This window comes from Phyllopteryx taeniolatus, chromosome 9 (genome assembly GCF_024500385.1).
Source record: "Phyllopteryx taeniolatus isolate TA_2022b chromosome 9, UOR_Ptae_1.2, whole genome shotgun sequence".
Lineage (NCBI taxonomy): Eukaryota > Metazoa > Chordata > Actinopteri > Syngnathiformes > Syngnathidae > Phyllopteryx > Phyllopteryx taeniolatus.
This window is the reverse complement of record NC_084510.1, coordinates 13728743-13741678: the sequence shown is the minus strand read 5'-3', so window position 1 is coordinate 13741678 and position 12936 is coordinate 13728743. Positions and strand designations below refer to the sequence as shown.

At 41.8% G+C, this 12936-nt stretch overlaps 1 protein-coding gene across 12 annotated transcripts in view; it reads left to right on the top strand.

Annotated features, from left to right (window-relative positions):
- dlgap4b (discs, large (Drosophila) homolog-associated protein 4b) overlaps positions 1–12936 on the top strand; it is a 134328-nt gene that overhangs the window by 79934 nt on the left and 41458 nt on the right. For 7 of the 12 annotated variants that reach the window (XM_061784727.1, XM_061784721.1, XM_061784722.1 and 4 more), the window contains one exon: positions 226–274. The exons of 4 other annotated variants lie outside the window; for them this stretch is intronic. The gene's annotated coding sequence lies outside the window, so the exon portion shown is untranslated. Of the gene's footprint in view, positions 1–225; positions 275–296; positions 449–12936 lie in introns of those variants that run through there. One more of the 12 variants, XM_061784730.1, reaches the window with a different exon arrangement.

The window sequence follows — 12936 nt, the reverse complement described above, 5'->3', positions numbered from 1 at the left end:
ATTGAGACAGGAGCAGGAAAGTAGGTCGAAGAAGTGTAAAAGTAGACTTTTCCTTGTCTGAACCCGAACATCACTTGGCCTCAAGCACTTGAGCCCACGATCTGATTATTTGAACACAGGTGGTAATGCGCGTGAAAATGCTTTATCCTCAAATGTTCACTGTGTTGTGGCAAGTAAAGCATGACAAGGTACTGTAGGTTGATATCACAATGTTTTCTCTTTCAGGAACCCTCCACACTTTCACATTAAGGCTTCACAGAAATGAGCTGCCAATGTAAGTCTTTCACTTGACCTTAACCACTCATGTTGTTGTTGTTTTTTTAATGAAGCTCAAACATGATGGAACAATGCTGGAACATCTTCACCTTCAACCGGGTGCACTATTTCAGCAGCTAATTGCAATTCCCTGCAAATGCACTGACAAGACTTCAAAGAGGACTTGCTGGAGGTAGTTAAATTCACATTTCAAACACAACCTTCCTCTCAGTTTCCAGTTTTACAAATATTTCTTCCCTAGCACAAGGAGGGCTTGAGGCGATGTCAATAACAAACGAAGATATGAGACTTTCCAGTAGGTTTTGCAGAGGATTCCGTTTCTTGACTTTGAAACATTATGATTGAATGCCTACAAACCTTGAAGTTGAGTCTGAAACGTTGTATAAGGCATGATGAAATATGAAACAATAGATTGACATCACTTTCGGAAGACCATCTGCGAGTACCACAAAAAAAATAATAAAAATAAGTCTGCATCATTTAGTCAAGATGTCCTCAGTACTTTTCTCTCTCATGTCATTTAGATTCTTATACACCAAGCAGATATACTTGTGATGTAAAGCACACAGAATGTGTGTGGGTGCTGTTACCAAGCCAAAATGCCCCCCAAAATCAATTGTGGTGATTAATACATCAGAATACGACAGTGTAGATCAGGGGTTGGCAAACGTTTTGGCTCAGGGGCCACGTTGGCTTTTAAAATTTGACAAGCGGGCCAAGCCAGGACCAGATGCTTACACATCAGACATTTAAAAAAAAGCATTGTAGTATTAATACTTACATTTACTTTTAATGAGAACAGTGTTGTTGATCACCTTTTTTTGCCAATGCATTAAAGTCTGGTGTTAGTTTTGTTGTGGCAATTCTCAGAACAGATCTGAGGTGTTCATCACTCAGCTGGGATCTGTAGGAGGCTTTGTTGGTGTTCATCACACTAAAGGTCTGTTCACACACATATGTAGAGCCAAACAACACCAGCATCCTCTGTGCCATCTTCCGGATTTTGGGAAATTTGTCTGCTCATAATGAAGCACAAAACTCACCCAGTTTAAGAGAGTTGAACTTCTCTTTTAAGACAGTATTACATTGGAGATCAATCAGTTCCAAGTGCAGCTCCTGTGGCGCTGTTTCAGGGTCTTGTGTGAGGGGACATGACACCAGCTGAAGTGACTTGTAAATTTTTCCAAAATCAGGGAACCCATGGCAGGATTCTCCATGCAGGTCATCGAGTGATTTCCTGTATTTTCTCACATCGAGGAGCCTCTTTCAGCATAGCCAGTGTTGTTTGACATTTGGTTTGAGAATAAAGCTAGCTTGGTTTTGAAGACTCTGATGTTTGTCTAAATTTCATGCACAAACTGGTCTTTCCCTTGTAGCTCCACGTTCAGCTCATTCATGTGTGTCAGTATGTCCACAGCAAAAGCTAAATCACAAAGCCAATCTGTGTCACTCAGCTCAGCTTTCTCAAATTGCACCAAAAATTAGACTTGACACTTGCTCCAAACTTAACCAGCGGACATTTGAGTGGTAATGCAAGTCCTGGTGATCAGCATCAGTTTCTTCGAGAAACTTAATAAACTGACGATGCCGAAGTGGCTTTACGACATGGTCGAGCTACAGTACAAATTTACACAGCGCTTCCTGGTGGATTATGCAGGGTAGAAAAATTACCTCCTGCACAGGGTTGTCCTCTTTCACCCTTTCTTGGATTCTTTTTAGCAGCCCGATGTTTTTTCTAGTCAGATTTGGCCATCCATCTGTGGTAATGTTGGCAAGCGTACTCCAAGGTAGCTGGTGCCTCTTGATGACCACCGACACGCTGTCATACAAATCCTCTCCACGCATTTTTCCCTTCAGGGATTCCATGGCCGAAAACTCCTCCATTATCTCGAAATTATTATTAATAATAATAATTAATAATAATACAAATTAAAAGCTGAGCGGTATCGTTTATGTCATTACTTTCATCCAGCGCCAAGGAATACAATGTAAATAACTATGCTTTTTTGTTTAGCTTGTTAGCTAAGTCTTCATCAATTAGCTCAACACGGCGAGTCACTGTCCTGCGTGATAAGCGAATGTTTTCAAATTTGTTCTTGCTCTCAGGACAAAAAATACTCGCTGTCTCTACCATGCATTCTTTCAGACACTCCCCTTGGGAAAGAGGCTTGCTGGTCTTCGCTAGTTTGACTCCCAGCAAAAAAACTAACCTTTGTGCCTGAATCTTGGCTGGCAGCTTGTCAGATAAAGGTGTTTTGCTGAGCCTGCAAGATGGATTTGAACCGGTGAGCCATTGCCGTGCGTTCCTGCGTTGATTGGTTGTTAGCATAATTAGCATCCTTGGTAGAAAAGTGACGGCTGATGTTGTATTCCTTTAAAACCGCAATGGTGTCTTGGAAAATAAGGCATACAGCCTTTGAAAAAGTGAGTGAAAAGTGAAAAAGTATTTAGTAGTCTATTCTCTATTAAACACTCGGCACTCACTGTCGACTTTTCTTTTCTTTGAGGATGAGTTCCGAGCAGTAGCAGAGTAAAAACAGAGCAGCCAAAGTCAAGTCAATGTATCACTGTGCCTACTGCGCCACCTGGTGGAACCACTGGGCATTACAGGACAAGGTCAAATGAATGTAGTCATGATTTTGATATGATTTGGGCGATTATGTACCAATATTTTGTGGGCCGGATTGAAATGAATAACGAGCCGCATGTGGCCCGCGGGGCGTAGTTTGCTTAGCTCTGGTGTAGATGGTGACATCAGAGTACAGTAATCTGATTGAACACTTGGATGGCCTTCTGATCATGTTCTTGCTGTGTTCATTCATTCATTCATCTTCTGTTCCGCTTATCCTCACTAGGGTCACGGGCATGCTGGAGCCTATCCCAGCTATCTCGGGGCGAGAGGCGGGGTACACCCTGAACTGGTCGCCAGCCAATCGCAGGGCACATATAAACAAACAACCATTCGCACTCACATTCATACCTGCGTGCAATTTAGAGTCTTCAATATTTATTTTATTTGAAATTGTTTCACCCCACCCACCTTTTTTTTTTCTTTTTTTTTTTAACAGGGGGAGTACAAAAGCAGATTTCCATATGCAAAGAATTTCACCAGACGCTAAAGACAAATTGAAAATAGACGTAAAGGGTAAAGCAATGAAATCAAATCAAATCAGCAATAAAAAAATGGGGCTCTAGGTTGTCTGGGCCTGTCGATTTCCTGGAATCTAAAAGTCTGAGGGTCTTGTGCATCTCAGCAGCAGTGACTGGCCTAAAGGAAAACTGACTGACTTTCAGGCTGTTCCCTTACTTTTCTCATGATCATCCTCATTCCATAAGGGAAGATCTTGCATGAAACTCCAGACTGAGGGCAATTATTGGTCAATTTGGATCTTTCTCTTTTAAATAATGACTCTAACAGTTGTCAACTTCTCACCAAGCCTTTTGCTGATGGTTTTCTTACCCATTCCACCCTTGCACGGGTCTACAATCTTGTCCCTGACATCTTTGACAGCTTTTTAGTCTTGCCCATGGCAGTCTAGAAATTGAAATGTAAGAACTTGATTCCAGGAACAGGTGTGCTTTGTACATATGACAAGTTGAAATCAGGACTATTGATAATTAGTGGGTTTTACAGAGTTGTGTGCGTATCTGTGGGTGCCACATTCCTGACTCAGTTTTAAAAGATCAAGTATTTATTCAACTCAATTAAATGCACAACATTCTATAACTTGCATGTTTTCAAAAAGATGAAGATCATAGTGTAGACCTATTGTCTACTACTGTCTACACACAATTTACAATTTTATAGAAATATATTGCAATGATGCCACACTTCTAGAAACATGGTAACCTCAAACATTTCTGCAGTGTTTTGTGCTGTCTCACTTTTTCTCCCTCTTATTTTTCTTGCCTTGTGCTCTCCGAGCCACCAGGTTATTTCAATACAGTATGAGTGAGGACAAGTTGTACAAACCCAGCCATAAATAAATGAAACTGTTGAGAAGGCTTCTACACAATGTTGTTAGTCTTAAACCTGAATCAATGGCACTACTTGCCTTATACTTTAGGGATTATGTTTTGTAAAATATCTTCAATGTAGATAAATAAATCATTTAATGTCAAGCCACGGTCATTCATTCTTTCATGCTCATCCTTCCTGAGCCATATGAGATTCGGTCCTTGTCATGTCTCTGGGAAAAAAAGCATTTGCATTAAAATACACTGATTAACAGTCTCACGTGTACATATGCACACTGAGGACCATCTCATGTGCATATATATTTGGAGTTTCCTGTCGAAATGGGGTCCTGCCAGCTGTGTAGCTGTGTTTTGGTGATAACATAATGCTCCAATGACAAAGCTGCTCTACATCCCTCCAGTGAGGACCCTGGGGCAAGTCTCCCCGGATGATGGATGAGAAGGTGGAAGCGGAATCACACTCACAATAGGCCCTGATGAAGGTGCTAGAAATGGATCCGGAGGTCACATTTGACACTGGCTTTTGTCTCCACGCTGTATAATTAATCTGATGATCAATGAATCACACAACATTCACTGTGGAAAATTCAGACTACGCAATTTAAGTGTGACAGGCAACATTTGCCAGGGGATGATCAGATCAGCGAAAGGCACAAAGTGCAGCAACGCTTTGATCAAAGTGGAGCTCCCGCTGCATGAGACTGCAGTGATGTGATGTCTGCACTGAAGAGATTGAAGCAACTCCCCCATATCAGAGGGTTGAACTTAGTTTTGCTTCTCCATTTGGTGTATTATATGAACAACATAACCTTAAAGGGGAGATATTACGGAAAAGGGACTTTCCAATTGTTTGAATATGAATATTTGGGTCTCTGGAGTAACTGTCCACCTATATAGTGTGAAATTACTAATTATTAGTTGTTGTTTTTTTGGAGCAGGCTATTTAGGAAAATGTGTTACTAAAGCAGGCTACACATATACTGTATCGATTTTAAACATCTTAACCGAGACCCCACACGTCGAGGTAAAAATTGGCAAGTACTTCATGTGATTACTGCTCTTATAGTGTGTGGCGTACTCGAGTTGACCAACACAGCACACCTCACATCTAACCAAGGCTGTCCTTGGAAAGTGCAAACACAACCTCTATTTGGGTCACTTTCTAACTGGCTATCGTTAATGTCACGGAGTCTGTGACTCGGCCCGACTCGGCGGTGACCACACACACAAGGATTTGCAATCGTAAATATTTAATAGGTTTAACGTTTGCCGAGCAGATCGGGGAGGAAAAATCCTTTTTAACACACCACCAGAGGTGGGTAAAGTAGCCAAATATTGTACTCAATTAAGAGTATTCTTACTTTAGAAAATATGACTCACGTAAAAGTAAAAAGTAATCCTCCAAATAATTACTTGAGTTACGTGTGTACGTGTGTGTGTGTGTGTGTGTGCATGCGTGTGCGCGTGTGTGTGTGCATGTGTGTGTGTGTGAGAGAGAGAGAGAGAGAGAATAGAACATACCGCAGAAGATGAATGTTTTACAGTTACTTGTGACTATAAAATAGTGCTAATGTTTCCACATGCACACCCAAAACAGCCAAGGAGCAAAAACATCTGCAACTTAACGCAAGGTGTTTTCTCAAGTTAGAAGTGGGCTGAAATATCCAAATTTAGTAAGTGATAAAACTACGCTATCTGTTAAAGTTGTTGTTTTTCGTAGTCTGTAATTGAAACACCAGACGCGCACGGCTGTCACGCTTCATTTTGATTGGCCCGCGAAACCAAATAGAAGACTTTGTGACGTGACTTTCTCATGTCAAACATCACTTTGGTAATCACGGTGGATTGAAGCAACGGCGCCGGATGCGGAGTCAAAAATGAAAATCTAAAAATAGATCGCGCACGCAATTTTTGATAAATGAAAGTAGCAAGCAGCATGTATATATGTTTCTTCTTAACATCAATGCCAGTACTTGACTAAAAGTCAAAAGTATGATTCATTAAAACTACTCTGACAAGTACAATTTATTCAAAATGTTACTTGAGCAAATGAATTGGAGTAAATGTAGCACGTTACTACCCACCTCTGCCCACAACAGAGGATTACAGCTCAGGATAATCTTCCAGAGACATCAGAACATTTGTGTATCTGTATATTTTTACGTTTTTGTTTCATATTGTGCACCTTGTTTCTCTATCCCTGGACCTCAAATCTGTAAATGAAGTTGATTGAATCGGGCTTTTGCTGACTTTGTTCTCAAGGGAGGGTAAATATGGCCCAAAAGTCGGTATGTATCTAGCCCACATAACCAAGCCACTGACAAGTGTGTGATATCACAATCAGACTAAAATCCATCCCCACACCATGTTTCTCCACCCATGACTCAGCAGCTGTTCTGGTAGTATGAAGTATGAACTTGTTCAACACAAGGACAGGGAAGGAACTGATTGGCTGACAGAATGAAGCAAAAGGCTGATGAGATCACGTGGAACTTGGTCTTACTTAAACAAGACCAGAAAAAACTCAAATTAAAGCACATTTAAACTAAACACAAAATCTTAAAAAACAACTGAAAGCATTGACGAGAGTAGTCCCCCCTCCAAAAAAATAAATAAATATGAAACACCTAATCTATTCAAGAGATGGGAGGCTGCCTCCTCGAATGTATTTATTTTTTTCGATGAGTCATGCCAGATTTGCAAAATTTCAAACCTGCGTGAGCTTACTGATTAACTTACACAGCCTACTCACTCTATAAATAGAAGTTTTAAAAAACATGTTAAGATTAACCTTCTCTGACTCAGAAAGTCTCATCATTTTCTTTTATGCGCAAGAGGATGGTCTCAACATACAACACAAAGTTAGGAAATGGATACTTGGAAGATTATTTCCCTGTTCTTTTTGCCAATTAATGGTATATCCTCGTAATGCATTTTATCAGCACAGCTGCATATGCATAGTCCTGTGAGTCTCAGGAGTAACAAAGAAGAACCATGACATATTGGCAATTTTATAATTTATACTTTTAACAAATAGGAGCTTCAGTCAGGTGTGGAAGTACAATACATATTAGCCTGGCACCGCCTCCTCATACTGGTCACCAGCCTGGTCACACACTGCAGTGGAATGCCATTTCGTTTTTCAACCTGGAGTCATTTTGGTCCCAGACAAATATGTGATTCCCTTCAGTGACGACAATGATGGATATGCTGCAACATGTCTTTGTATTTTTTTTTAACTCTGTTCTTAACCTGTACAGTCTTTGAGAACCTTTTAAAAGCAGTCTACAAGTAAGATTTATTATTCTAATTGCTTGCCGGCACGGTGGACGACTAGTTAGCACATCTGCCTCACAGTTCTGAGGACCGGGGTTCAAATCCCCGCCCCGCCTGTGTGGAGTTTGCATGTTCTCCCCGTGCCTGGGTGGGTTTTCTCCGGGCACTCCGGTTTCCTCCCACACCCCAAAAACATGCGTAGTCGGTTGATTGAAGACTCTAAATTTCCCGTAGGTGTGAATGTGAGTCTGAATGGTTATATGATATGTGCCCTGAGATTGGCTGGTGACCAGTTCATTTTAAGAGGTTAATGGCAAGAGGGAAGAAGCTGTAGGAATGTCTGCTAGTTCTAGTTTGCATTGTTCGATAGCGCCTAACTGAGGGAAGGAGCTGGAAGAGGTGGTGACCAGGATGTGGAGGGTCCAAGAGGATTTTGCATGCTCTTGTTTTCGTTCTGGCAGCGTGCAAGTTTTCAAGGGTAGGTAGGGGCGTACTGACACTTTTTTTCAGCAGTCCTGATTGTACGTTGCAGTCGGAGCGTGTCCTTTTTTGTGGGCGTACCAAAGCAGACTGTGATGGATGAACAGAGGACTGATTCGATGACTGCTGTGTAGAACCGCCTCAACAGCTCCTGTGGCAGGCTGTTCTTCGTCAGAAGCCGCAGAAAGTACACCCTCTGCTGGGCCACTTCAGGTCCTGAGAGACTATAATTCCCTTGAAGGTCTCGATGGTTAACACGGGGCAGTTGAACAGCGTGAGGGGCAGCTGTGGCGAAGGATGCCTCCTGAAGTCCACGATAATCTCTACAGTCTTGATCGTGTTCACCTCCAGGTTGTTTTGGCCGCACCACAGCTCCAGCCACTCCACTTTCTGTCGATATGTAGACTGCTGACCGTCTTTGATGAGACCGATGACTGTGGTGTCGTCTGCAAACTTCAGGACTTTGACAGCTGGGTGCGTTGAGGTGAAGTCGTTCATGTAAAGAGTAAAGAGCAGCAGAAAGAGGACCAATCCTTGGTGTGCCTCAGTGCTGGTGGTGCGTGTAGATGTGTTGGTGTCCCCCAGCCTCAACTGCTGTGATTTAGCTATGTCACGATGGTTTCCTCCTCCTCATATTCCAACACGTTGCTCGCCATTGCGTATAGAGTGTACCACGCTGTGTTTGTCAATTGCAACGTCAAGTCTGGTAGCCCTTGCGGTGGAAAGAGTAACCACACCCTGGTGTCTCGAGCTTCGGGTATGTTCGGAGAGTGCTCAACACGCGTAATAAAAACCTTGTTTTTAGCTAAACTATAGATGAAAACTTGCTGGAAGTTACGTGCATGTATTACATAACATATAAACAATGAAAATATGAATTTTATCTGACCCCATAACATTTTTGTCCTCTGACCTTTAAAGTTCCCAAGAATAATGAGGGGTGAATCTGGGTACTTTTTTTTTTAGTTTGTTTCCTTGGTCAGCGAGTGTTAGCAGTGCGGTATTCGTGTTAGCTTGAGGAGGAATGTAGACACTCGAGAGTATGAAAGAGGCAAACTCGCGCGGCGAGTAGAGTGGCTTACAGTTCAAAAACAGCGACTCCAAGTCCGGGCTGCAGTGTGCGCTGAGCTCCGTGACGCCGGTAAAACCATTTTTCCTTGCTATAGAAGCATATCCCACCGCCTTTTGTTTTCCCTGATATCTCCGTGACGCGGTCTGCCTGGTGTCGTTGGAAGCACAGAAGCATTACAGCGCCATCAGGGACACGTTCACAAAGCCATGTCTCCGTGAAGCACCTGGCGGTGGAACGTCCGAAGTGTGAGAAGATGAAGTTTGTCCATTTTCTTGGGTAGGGAGCGTAGATTTGCGAGGTGAATCGACGGAAGCGCCATTCGGAGTCCTCTCTTACAGAGCTTGACCTGAACTCCACCATACGGCGCAGCTGCCGCTCTGGTAAGTAACTCAGAGAAGAATCTGAGCGGATTTGTGAAAGTTGGTGAAAGAAAGAAATACTCCCTAATGTTTAGCAAGACTTCCCTTGTTTAAGTGAGTCGCGTAAAGTCTCCAAAGACAAACGAAAAACACGAATACATAGATAGTACTCGAGAGCACGTAACCGAGGCAACCACACAGTTAGGCGCCATCTTGGCATTCTTAAGAGTCAGGTGTGAAATATGGTTCCCGTAGCACAGTGATGTAGTGGTTTCAATCCTCTGGGTTTCCCGGCTTCCTCCCACATTCTAAGAACATGCATGTTAGAGTAGTTGAAGATGATAGATTATCCTTAGGTGTTAGTGTGAATGGTTGGTTGTGCCCTGCGATTGGCTGGCCAACAGTCCGGGGTGTATCCCGCCTCTCACCAAAAGTCAGCTGGGATCGGCTCCAACTCACTCATGACTCCAGTGAGGACAAGCGCTATGGAAAATGGATAGATGGAATATGATGCAGATCCAAATTATTTATTTATTTATTTTTTGCCATGCCAGATGTCTGCACTCTGCTGAGAACTATTCTAGTCTAACTGTTTTCACATAATAAAGGTGTTATTTTGGTGCTACGAATTCTTCACGCATGCCAATGAACCCAATGAATTATCTCTGACCTTTGTTGTGTTAGAAACCCTTCTTTCTTTGTTCTTATTTACACATGCTTGTGAGACTACCGCATTTCTGTTATATACTACCTTTTAATAAAACTACAATACAATACAATACAACCTCCTTTCCTTTACAGTACATTGCAGATGGATGCATGCATGGATGCTTTTTGCACAATTGTCAAAAAAAAATAAAAAATTAAAAAAATAATAATGTTACCAGATAACTAGCAACCCTTTATTGCTCAGTGACTGTTTTTCTCAATGTCTTTATGTCTCAAAATTGTTCTCTGTCAATTGACTGTCTGTTGTCGTACTAGAGCAGCTCCAATTACCGGAGACAAATTCCTTGTGTGTTTTTTGGACATACTTGGCAAATAAAGATGATTCTGATTCTGATTCTGATGGATGTAATGTGTATTATGACTTTGGGGTAAAAGTCATATGAGCTGATGTTTTGTAGATCACATCTCCTAAATGTCATATTAAATGTATCTGTGTGCCATTTTGGCCTGTCCTACTGGCTTTTTGGCTGTTGTCATGGCAACAGCTCCCACCCGGTTCATCTGACAGGTTGGCGGGTTTACAGACAGTCATTACAGTATTATTGTTATGTGGGTATTGAAAGGGCATGAATATGGAATTCGACCCATTTGGTGTCCTCTATTTCCTGCCACATGGTCACCCCTGATGCAGCAATTAATATTGCATCACTACTTCCTCTGTCAGGGTGAATTCTGCAAGATCTTTTGGACTGAACTATGGCTTTGATGTCATGCCGAGGGCATTTTAAAGTGGATTAGATTTCAGGATTCAGCTGGAGGGATGAGTCGAAATCTGGGTGCTCATAACAGACTATGGATGAATGCTCATACACATGCAAAGCAAGACAACTTGAGCCTATAGGCTTTGGAATAAGACTCAAACGCTGCTTAGATGTTTGAAATCTTTAAGTGCTCTTGATAAAAAACAGAGGTTCCACCCTGTGTAGTGACCTCTGAAGGTAAACTCAGGTGGATAAACAAAATACTCCCTTTTAAAACGCATGGATGTTTTCAATATTGTCTGCATAGTACCATGAAAGAGATGGGATTTACTGATGGTATTGCTGTTTAAAAGTCAAAGAGCAACTCAGGTTCGTTTTTTTTAGTGTCATCAGAGTAATGGCTCTTTGAGCTTTTCCACTTGCGTGCGGTGTGTGTGTGTGTGTGAGTGTGTGCGCGTGTGTGTGACTGTGCGCACATGTGTGTGTGTGTGTGAGTGTCTTCAGTGGTGCATTCAAGCATTGTAATATATGTGCAGTCATAAGAATATGCTTGTGGCTGTGTGTGTGCATACTGATGTCAATTTGAATTAATCCCTCTGTTTTGCACCAGATCTTAAAAGTCCACAAGCACATGCTCTCTCCATGGCTCACATTGAGTGTCGCTTTTCCACTGTACAGTACCGGCTCAGTTCAAGCTGTAATTGCCTCAGTGTAGAGCACTGGACTTTTCATCCATCCGCTTATCCTGTTCAGGATTGTAGGGAGCTGGAGGCTATATTATCGCTTTAGGGCACATATAGAGAAAGACAACCTTTCAAACTTACTCGCACAATCACTTAATGCGAACTCACTCACCCATGCTGTCTGCACCGAAGTCAGGAGAGTTTACCACGACACCATCAGTGACACACATTGGGATTTCCATGTCAAAAATATACGGGAGGCTTTGAAAACCACACCACATTGAACACCTCAGACACTCGAGGAAACAATAAAAACAGAGCCAATTTTTTTGTGTTTGCTTCTTAATATTTGACTGTTGGCCATGTTATGGAGGAACATTTTTATTACAGGGGAGACTGCAGCAAAGTGGAGACAGTGGAGTATATTACTCCTCACTCCAGATCTAAGGCCCATTACCAGGATAAGCTAATTTTAGCATGTGTGTTTATTTTTTTCCATATCTAGCCACGCGTCCTCAAATCTTACAACATAACAACAATGCAAATCTGTTCATTCAGTGAGTGACCAGCAGTGGTTTACGTCACTCATATGGTATCGATCCAGTGTGCCAAGATGGGAGATGAATTCAAAATAGATGCTGGGTGAGTCTCAGACTTTATTTAATTCTTGACCACATTGGGTTTCCTTTCTTCTTACTCTTCTGATGTTGCTTCATAAAGCTTCATTATCATAGCTTTTGTTGTCATAGTGATTGATCTAATATTTACCAATAGTTGCATTTCTTTCTTTACTGCAACTAAATGTAAACCGAAAGGCACAGGGGAAACAAGAATGTGCGGTTATTGCTGATATCTGTGTGGTAAAATGGAATTTGAAATCCATCACCTAGTGATTTAAGCAATATTTTGGGGGGAATTTGCGACTACCCAGTGTTAAGCTTAACGTGTAGAATTATCGAAAGTACAATATACAGTCGGACGAAACAACTCGCTCTTGATAAAACTTGCCAAAGAACTTTGAAATTATTTTTAGAGCTTTTAATAAGGAGAACTGTGGTGCTTTTGCCATGGTGAACCCCACCCCCACCCTCACCATCACCTATTTTAGTGGTCTGTAATATTAGTGTTGTGTATGCATCGATGCTAACATTACTGTTAGGTTATATACAGTGTTTGAGCAAACTTTGCTGAACACATAACACATGGTGTTGTTGTTGCCTAACATAATTTGTCTTAATTTTTAGTATTTAATTCAAGCAATTGTTTAAATCTTCATTCAATCTTTCATTGGGTTGCCTTTTCATCAAATATGACTTGTCACGGAGCGTAGTAGGGTGGGAATTGGACCCGCAGAGTGAGGCGGAGGGAGTAGATTTATTTAT